Genomic DNA, 9,475 nt, shown 5'->3' on the forward strand with positions numbered 1-9,475 from the left:
CGTGATCACACCTAGAAGTTGGTTCGTTCGCCTTTGCCTGCTATTTTCCCACTCCAGCAATGTCCTCAACAGAAAGCAGCTGCCGTAGGAGAGTACACACTTACCACTCTTTATTGAAAAACGAACCAGGTATCAAACAAAGCACTTTAAACCTTCGGGGAATAAATTTCCAGCTCCGGACACGAGGAACCTCCCGCATTCCTTGGGGAGGGCCCCCAGACCCAAAGCTGCCGACCGGAGGGCTGAGGCACCTTCCAGCCGTCCCCGAGCAGCCGGGGCTGCCGCCGCCCCCGGGCGTCCGAGCGCTCTGCCCGCCACACTCCCGGACGAGCTCCTGCGGGCACGGACCGAGCCCCTGGGGACTCCCCTCCCTCGCCTCCCCTCAGCTGGCCGAGCCGGGAAGCGCCGTGACCGCAGCCCCCCGCCCTCACCTCCATGGCGGCCGCGGGTCCCTCCTCGGCGGGGCGGCACCGTCCGCCCCCGCCCTGTGCCTCGAGGAGCGGCGGGAGCGCGCCTGCGCGCGGCTCCGCCCCTCCCGGGAGCGCGCGAGGCGGGGCCGCGGCTCCTGTGAGGGGACGGAGCGGGGAGCGGAGCGTCAATGGGGCTCAGCGGGGAGCGGGCTCTGCTCTCAGGCTGAGCTGGCTACTTGCCGTGTTCTCCTTCCCCCATGAACGATATCACAGAATCACTTCGGCTGGAGAACCCAAGATCGTCCAGGCCGGTCCATGAGCGAACACCGCTCATCTCAAGGGAGTGCCGCGTCCCGTCTTTCCTTAAACACCTTCAGGCAGGACAGACTAAGAACGGAAATGCAAAGTAAAGTGACAACAGCCAAGAGCTTGGATAAAGCTAGGGAGGCACAGCATGGAAACCCTGGTGCTGGACAAAGTGTCCAGAGGACTCCGAGAAGGTGGTGCTGAAAACCTCCTCAGCAGCAGCTCCGTATCCCACCCTCACTTGCTCTATCCCCTTTGGGATAATCAATGCCCTTCTGCATTTTTTCTACTCTTCCTTGAATAATTTAGATGCAGCCTATTTTTCTCCAGCTAATTCCTTACCTCCCCACAACTGATCTCTTTTTATATTAGCAGTGAAACATATGCTCCCTTTGTGTCCCATACAGTTACAGGGAGAGGCAGTAGTGTAAGAGGGGAAAGACAAACATGCCACTCAAATACTTTAAAAAATATTTTTTAACAACTACAATTGAATTAAGCCTTTAATTTGGCAGTTTTTTTCCCTTTTTAGGTTGGTATTATTGCAGAATATATATTTGATTGGAAAAATAATCAGGTTTTCTTCTCAGCAGAGACAAAAACCCTACAAGGCACCTGCTTTGTACAATAGTTCCAAGAGAAAAAATAATAACAGAAACCTTACTTTGGAGTTTACAGATGAGTCAAGTCTTTCAGTTTTTCAAAGAAAAGTTCTGATTTATTTCACAGGTGTTAAAAAGGCTTAGGAAGAGACAGCTGTCAGTGCTATTTCCCATTGTAAGGCTGAGCAAGAAGGTGGATTCATTTGTGGAGAGGGTGGCAAGAAATACCTCATTTCCACATTAACTCAGATTGGCATTTTATAAGGTTATTCTCAGTTTGGGTGACATTTCAGCTCTCATTTTAGTAGAACAAATGAAAATATGTAAACTTGGTAAATTTAGAGTTTGTGTTAAAAGGAAAAAAGAGTAGATGAATTCCTGTGAGATACTATTCACTACCACTCGTTTGTGATATAGCATCATTTCCATAAGGATTTCAGACATCCATGGAGATGCTCGTTTTGCTGGGAGGTGGGAGATGTTGATGCCTGGAGACTGCAAGCATTGCACTGTGTGGCTGCAGATATCAGAACAATAATGGGAAACTTTGAAGCAGAACCTGAGCATGCCTGGGGAAAAAAAAAAAAATCCAAATAAATTGCAAGTTATCAAGTTATCAGGACTTTGGAAATCATGTATAGATGTTCTAGCTCATTTTAGTTTACATTTGTGAAGATCTGGGAATTTTCACACAGTGTTACCCCATTTCACCTGGGAGATGGAAATTGTCAAATAGCAAAAAGCCTGTAGGAAAATGGATGGCAAAGGGGAATAGTCCTTTTTACCTACAGAGCACCAGGAACCATCTTCAAGGTGCCAGAAAGTGAGAACAACTTCTTTTAGCTATACTGGCCCAGAGCTTACAACTCTGCTGCCACATATGGGGTTAGTAACTTGTTGATAACAGTATTTTTCACCCAAAGCTGTTCAATTCCAGTAGTGTTTGCTATTGTTGAAATGGCTCAGGTTGAAACACAAAATTCAGATTAGCTAATGAATTACAGCTTTAACCCATGAGCATCGCAGCACTGCATAGTTTGTGGATATGCAGCTTGATATCCTCAACTCTCAGAGCCACGAGCTCAGCAAATCCAAGGCAGGTCCAGACATGTGTTACCTGCTCTTGCTGCCTTCTCTGCCAAGGGGCCAGGAAGATGCAGCACAGTTTGACAGAGCTGCCAGTTCCTCGCCTGGCTTCGAAGGACACAGCTCAGAAGCAGAGCAGTGCCTGAGACAGCCGAAGCCCGCAGGTCCCAGGACGGGATGGGGTTCGTGGTCAGCAGTGGTTCCTCTGTGGGATCCTCTCCCAGGATGAAAGCGTGCTTTGTTCTTGCCACCAGGCTGGCAGTATAAACAGCAGAAGCATTGAAGCCTGTTTTCTGAGGGATGCACTCGTGCAAGCTGGTGCAGTATCTGACATCTAAGAATGTGCAAGCCCAGGAATATGTCTCCACAGCAAAGCCAGCCCCAGCAGCTGTTCCCCACAGGAATGTCTGGTAGCCCCTTCAGGCTGAGGATGCTCCTGTTTCCCTCTCTCCCCTCAGGGAAGGGATTAGTAGTCTTTGCTCTCCACTAGCTGCCCACCTATTTCCACACCTCAAAACCTTTTATCCTTGAACGGGTCAGGACTCAAGTCTGTACAATTTCTCATGTTAATCTCCACTTGAACAGAAGTAAAGGGTAGACAGTGGGAATAGCTCAAATCCAAGCAACCACATACAGATTCTCAACATCTAGAACTGTATCAATTCAGGGAAAGTCATGTTGAACTTCTGTATTTTCAAATTGAATTAATTTTGGTTTTTGAGTCCCATTCATTGCTGCTTGTTCCACATTTTCCTGCTGGGTTAAAGGGTTCTTACACAAAACAGCATCTTCTTACTGTGGGAGCAGATGTCTGTTCTCAAAGCAAGGTGTATATACTTGAGTTTTTGTTTTTTCTGTCCCTTTTATTCTATGAAAGATAACCCAGCTGCACAACATACTTAACCAGAGGGCAAATCTTGTTTCAATCTAGTCTGTTATAAAGCAGGAGGGGGAAATAAAATAAAAAGTGTTTTGGTTTTCATTTTGTTGTTTTAATAGAATAAACATGGTATTTCTGGGAAATGTTTATGATAATATTTCAGGGGTAAGTCCCATGTAAAGTGAAGAATAAAGCTCCTCCTCAAATGGTATAATTAACTTATTAACTACAATAAGTCGTTATTCCATGTGACTTTTCCTTTTATTTTTTAATAGCTTTTCAAGTGCATGGCTGCTTTTTAGCCATGCAGCATATGCAGCAGAGAAGAGAAGGAGCCATCTGTGTTGGCTGTTAGGCAAAATAAGAAGTAATTACCAAAGCTAGTTTTGATTTAGCAGTTTTACAAATGGATCACAGTACGCTGGCCTATGTTTTACTGCTGAAGTTATTTCAAGCCTTGACTAGAATTATTCTGCTCTTATCTGCCCACAGCCAAGCACCTGAATCTATATTTAAGTACCTGCAATCTATTCTGATTTTCAGGACACACAGCATGTACTGTTCCCTCTGCTGTTTGAGGAGTCTGTACAGGCTCGGTTTCTCTGAAAATTTAGGCAGTTAAACACAGAGAGAGGCTTATGCAATCACATTTGCCAGGATCAAGCTTCTGTGTCATTCCTTTGTTGTGAATGTCCCTTCTTCACCTCCACCCCCTAAAAAACACCAGGAAAAAAGAGAGAAACCACTGTTCCTTGGAGGAAACCTTATGATTCACATGTAGTATATCAGTAGTGTGGGATATCTCTACTCCTAGAGTCCAGGTTTCAGTGTCCCATCTGGCAAAGCTCTTCACATCAGGGAACAAGGTAAAATTCTCAAAATGGGCACTAAAAATTTCTATGTGGATGTGAATGCCAGGCTGGAACCCGCTTTTCCTGTAGCCAAATCCATGAGGAGTGCTCACAGCTTCACACACTGCCACCCCACAGCCCTCTGGGGCAGAGATCCTGAGCTGACTCTGTTTAATGGAGAGTAACATAGGACCTGGAAAACATGTGGCCTTCTGGGGAGCAGCAACTCAAACCTTTTGGACACAAGCAGCAAAAAGTTTGTGTCCACTGTACAATCTGGTCATTAGAAGATGTTACTGTGCAGCCTGACCTGCCCCATCTACCCCCAGCAGCTTCTCAGCAGCAGCGGGGACTTCTACCAGTCCAGACTGCATTTCATCCTCAACAGTTCCTCAGCGGACAAAAGCGTTGAGATCCAGTGATGTTACAAGTGGTGTTTTGATGATATATTCCTATTAGAATGAGCAAGGCTAAGCTGTCTCATGTCCTTGGGCTCCCTGGGATATTACCCAGATGAGTAACAACCTCTTTGGCCAATTTTTTGGATGCTGCAGTTTTATCCCATGACATTGTACATGCCACATCTCTCTGAGCTGTGCAGAGGTTTAGGCAGTATTTGTACATAGATAAAAGTCTTGGGATCAGGCATGACCAACAGTACAGAAAGTCAATTTGATAAGTGAGGGTTGATAACTTCATCCTACCCAAGTGGGTTCTTCAAATGTGAGAGATGCTGCTGTACGAGTGATCAGCACCGAAGAGGGAGACTTTCAGAGTCTTCTTCTTTGTGCTTGTGCAGGAGAAGGAGCTTCTTTAATCCTTCTATTGCTATGGGCTTGTTACAAGATAGTGTAATATAAAAGTATCTGTGAGTTTTAATGAATTTGTAAGTCATAGCACAAAAAGGGTGTCTTGGGAAGAAGATTGTTGTCACTGCTGGAAACAGAAGTGGGAAGATGATTTTTCCCTCTGAGTGGTGACATTTTCAAATGCAGCATCCCAGTTTTGTCTCATGTTCCTCATCTATTTAGGTATTTCTTTTTGCATCAGAGAGCAAGTAATACCCAGCAGATTGCTGTTGGAGGATTACCCAAATAGCAGTGAAGCTGCTGCTTCTAACACAGGCTGAAGAGTCATACAAGTTGATGAATCCTGAAAATATGGATCCTCTTGCCTCATGATTATTATTCCTGGCAGCAGATTGTTAAATGCATACCACTGCTTGCTAAATAAGGAGTAACCTGTGTCCAGCAGACAGTATCTGGACCCAGCTGTCCTATAAGAAAAGCCCTACAATCCAGGATTCCTAGAAAGTCCCAAAATTCCTTCTAGTTTTCCGCAAAAGACATGATTCGGGAGAACAAGTGCCAAATACATTTAAAAGCAGCAGTTGTGGAGCTGCTGTACTCAGTATCCAATGGGTATTGCCTGAACAGTGCTATCCCAGTTATCCTGGCTGCTGCTGAGGAAGCTGTGGCTGACCCCACTGCTGAGCCAGCTGGGGTGGGTGAAAGGTTGGGGAGCTCAGGCATTGGGAGAGACCAGAGATCATGGGGCAGCCAAAGTGTGGCCAGCAATGAGTGACTACAACAGGCAGTGGATCCTGCCCTGTGGGTGTCAGTAGCAGATGACATCACCTGGAATCCCCAATGGATAAACGTAAGGTGCCTCACTGGAGATGAATGGATTGTGTTCCCTGAAGCCTTCAAGAAATTTGCAAGCAGACCGTGCTTTGGTTTCCCTCACAGCCACCTCTACAGCAAGAAATTCTCCTGTGTGAGACCTCATGGTGCTCTGTTCTCCATGCAGACATGGCATTTCAGGGTCTCTTCACAACAGGGACCTGAACACTGCACTCTTGCTTCAGGGTTTTCCTGACATGTATGAGTTGTTTGTCCTTCCCTGACCTGCATGAGGGAACATGGCTGACCAGGATGTGTTAGCAAAGCCATCACTCCCCAGAAAGTAAAAGTTGCACACATTCAAGAGAAGGACTCTTGTAGTTAGTTGTGAAAGTCTTTTGAGTCACGTTAGCTCAGTTCCAAAAGAGTGAGCAAGGAATTAGCAGTGTAGTAAGTGGAATTAACCTTACCTAGTGCTATTAACCCATCTCATCCCTTTCTGATTCTGAGTGAATTCATGGTCATCTTCCATCATGGACAGATTTTGAACCCTTGGAAACAACAGATTCTAATTGTCTCCTTTTTCACTCTTCCCCAGACTTTTCTTATATTTTATCAGGAGAGCCTTTTATCAGGAGAGAAATATCTCAGCCCAGATCTTCTCGTGGTTATTGTGAGTATTTATCCAGGACTGTCCAGCCTCAGCTTGGGTGGGTTTAAACTCAGGAGCCACCACTCAGACCAGCAATCCCTCCACCACCACCCCATGTCCTGTCAGGGGAGGTCAGCCTTGATCCCTGCCTATGCCTGGCCATTTGCTTCATTGGCTGAGCCCAAGCCCTCTCCCTGCCACATCCCTGTAGCAACTGGGACAGCAGCCATTATGTTCCACAAAGCCCTTTCCCTCCCATCCAAAGCTATTCCTAAATTCCTCAATGTCTGCAGATATTGCCTAGCACAGTCTGTCCATGCCAGCCTCTACCTGACCTGGTGACCAGCACCACAGCCTTTTGGTTAGTTCCAAAGGAAATGTTGGCTGCAGAGATGAAAACCAAAATCCTGGCAGTAGCAGGAATTCTGCACAGGGACAGATGAGTCCAAGCACCTGGCAGGCAGCTGAGCAGATGAGTCATTTGAGGAGCTGGGGCTGATATATGCAAGTGATATGTGCATATTTAATGTATCCCAGGATTCCTGCCTGCTTTCAAATTGCTCAGGGATGTTTGTTGAGGCTCTGGGGATGTTGGAGCTTCACAGGCACAGTTGAGACTCCTGAAAGGAGCAGTTTGACTCCAATACTTATCACAGCACTTTCTGCTTCAGAAATATCTCAGGCCTTAAAGTCTCCAGGCTGGGAGGCACTCAGATGGATGAGGACCTGGGGAATAGTTCAGTGTCTTGGGGAGAAACAAAAAGATCTTTCTGGCAGTGAATGATCTCCCTGTCTCCTTTCTAAACTGCTTCCAGAGCTACTGAAGACAGTTATCACAGCATAATAATGAGCTTTATTTCCTTGGGTAAACTAGATTAAAAAGGGAGAGAAATGAAAAAAAAAAAAACCCACAAGACCTTTGAAATTCTTTGTAAATTGGTGCTTGAGATAAGCCTGAGTTGATCTTTCAAAAATAGTGTTTTCTGTTCCACAGGAATCTATAGGAGCTCCATGGTGTGGAGATAAACAGAAAACACTCCCAAAGCAGCAAGGTTGAACTCCTCAGGCATGGGTTTGAAGTATACTTCCCTTTTGCAATTCATAGTGAATAAATTACTTGGTGGAACTCATTGCCTTGGGACTATGGGGAGGACAAAACTAAAAGTAGGCTTCTGTGCTTCATTTATTTATGGAAATTATTTACACCAAGTCTTGTCTAACCAAGGAAGGTTAACACTTTCTCTCTGGGTACCTGTTCGCTGACTGCACCATTCCCTTGGATTTTCTTTTCCACTCTCTAAGTTGAACCTCCCAAGCTGCAAATTGTTGCTCTTGGTCAGTCTCACAATATTTCTGTTGAGAAGAGCTTGACTTTGTCATCCTTGTACCTCAGCTGGAAGTAGCTGTAGGCTGCTATCAGTTCATGCCTTAGATCTTGCTGTTGAAACAGCTTCTTCATAATTCCCAACCTTTCCAGCTCCTAGAGGGTGCTGTGCATTGAGTGCAGAAAGGCTTCACTCCTCAGGAAAGCAGGAACTTCTTGACAGAGCTGTTGTCGGCTTGTGCCACACGAACAATTTGTGCCTGCAGTTCTGATTTATGTGAAGAGGCAGGAACACGGCTTCCAGGACCTACATGCCTTTGCAAAAAATAGCGAGTAAAGCTCACCACCATGAATGGCTGGGAAAATGTCTTCAGAGGAATTCTGGGGCAAAGCCTGCAGGGGGAGGATGCTGGCCAGCAACACTGGCCTCTGTTAAGCCGCTCTCTGAGATGCAAGCTGAGGTCTCAGCGTGGCATTGAGATCCATCAGTGCTGCAGCTCTCAGGGGAAAACCACTCTTGAAGTTATCCTTGTTCATTAGGCCTGTTTAATACAGATGGATCAGGGAGGAATGAAGTACAGCAGGCTTATTCATGTTTCTTTAATTAGTAACAGAACAAATATGTTTGGACTTCTACTGATTATTTTACACAGAGAATATTGGAATGATGCATCAGGTAGTTTTGTGTCCATTTTGCTCTGTTTTATTACCATGTAAAAATATACATCTGGTACACAAGATTAAAAAAAATATTTTCACAACAAAATAAGTGCTTTGAGCACTAAAAATTCACTTGTGCACTTTAATGTTGGCCTAAACATTTACATTTTTTAGCCACATCCCCTCCCTACCCCAAAAGTGGGCAAACCCCAGACTATAAATATTATCTGTGTCAGATATAGAAAACTTTCCCAGAAAAAGAACAAGAAACACAAACATAACAATTCTGTGGCTCAGAGAAATTGAGTTTCACTCCCCCAAAACAATAAAAAAGGAAAAATAGAAATATATTTTGTCAAAATTAAAATGGCACAGGGAACACAACACTAATTATCAGTCACTGCAAGCAGAAGGAGGAAATTTTGAGACATGATACCTTTCAGGGGAGTAATGGCACAGACCAGGAAGCAATAGTATGCTTGCAGATGGTCAGAGTTTCTTTTCACCAGTTTTTGAGACTTTCTCAGGTAGTGTGTGCTGATCACACTGAATACTGACCTAGGTCACCTCCTCGGTCATGGGGGCACTTGCCATTAGTCCAAGCAGTATTGGTTTCTTCTTAGAACATCATCAAGACCCCTCTTCCAAATGTGAAAAATCCCTTGAAGGGAAAAATGGTCCCTTTGGTAAAGCATGAACTAGGGCAGAAGGAGACGTTCACAGCTCATGGTTAAAAACAGCACATCAACAACTAACCACGTGAAGGCAGTGGGATGAAATGCCACCAGCTTTGCAGGGCTGATCTCAGGTGTTACCACAAACCCACTGCCTGTGGGAAAGGTAACATCTGGTAGCCAAGGTCACACCTGCTCACAGGCAGGAATTGCTAACGAAATAGTTGGAGATCAATATAGCTGAGGACAAAACAAGAGGGAAGGTCGCTGAAAATTTGATGTCAGACACAGGATTGAGTCTTAGAAATCAGAGTGTGCAAAAGTAAACCAGACTTGGCTCATTCTCCTGTGAGTCAGTGGCTTTCTAAAACAGGAACCATACAACAGAGATTGGGATCTGTTAGAAGA

Source organism: Vidua macroura, chromosome 9 (assembly GCF_024509145.1).
Source record: "Vidua macroura isolate BioBank_ID:100142 chromosome 9, ASM2450914v1, whole genome shotgun sequence".
Taxonomy (NCBI): domain Eukaryota; kingdom Metazoa; phylum Chordata; class Aves; order Passeriformes; family Viduidae; genus Vidua; species Vidua macroura.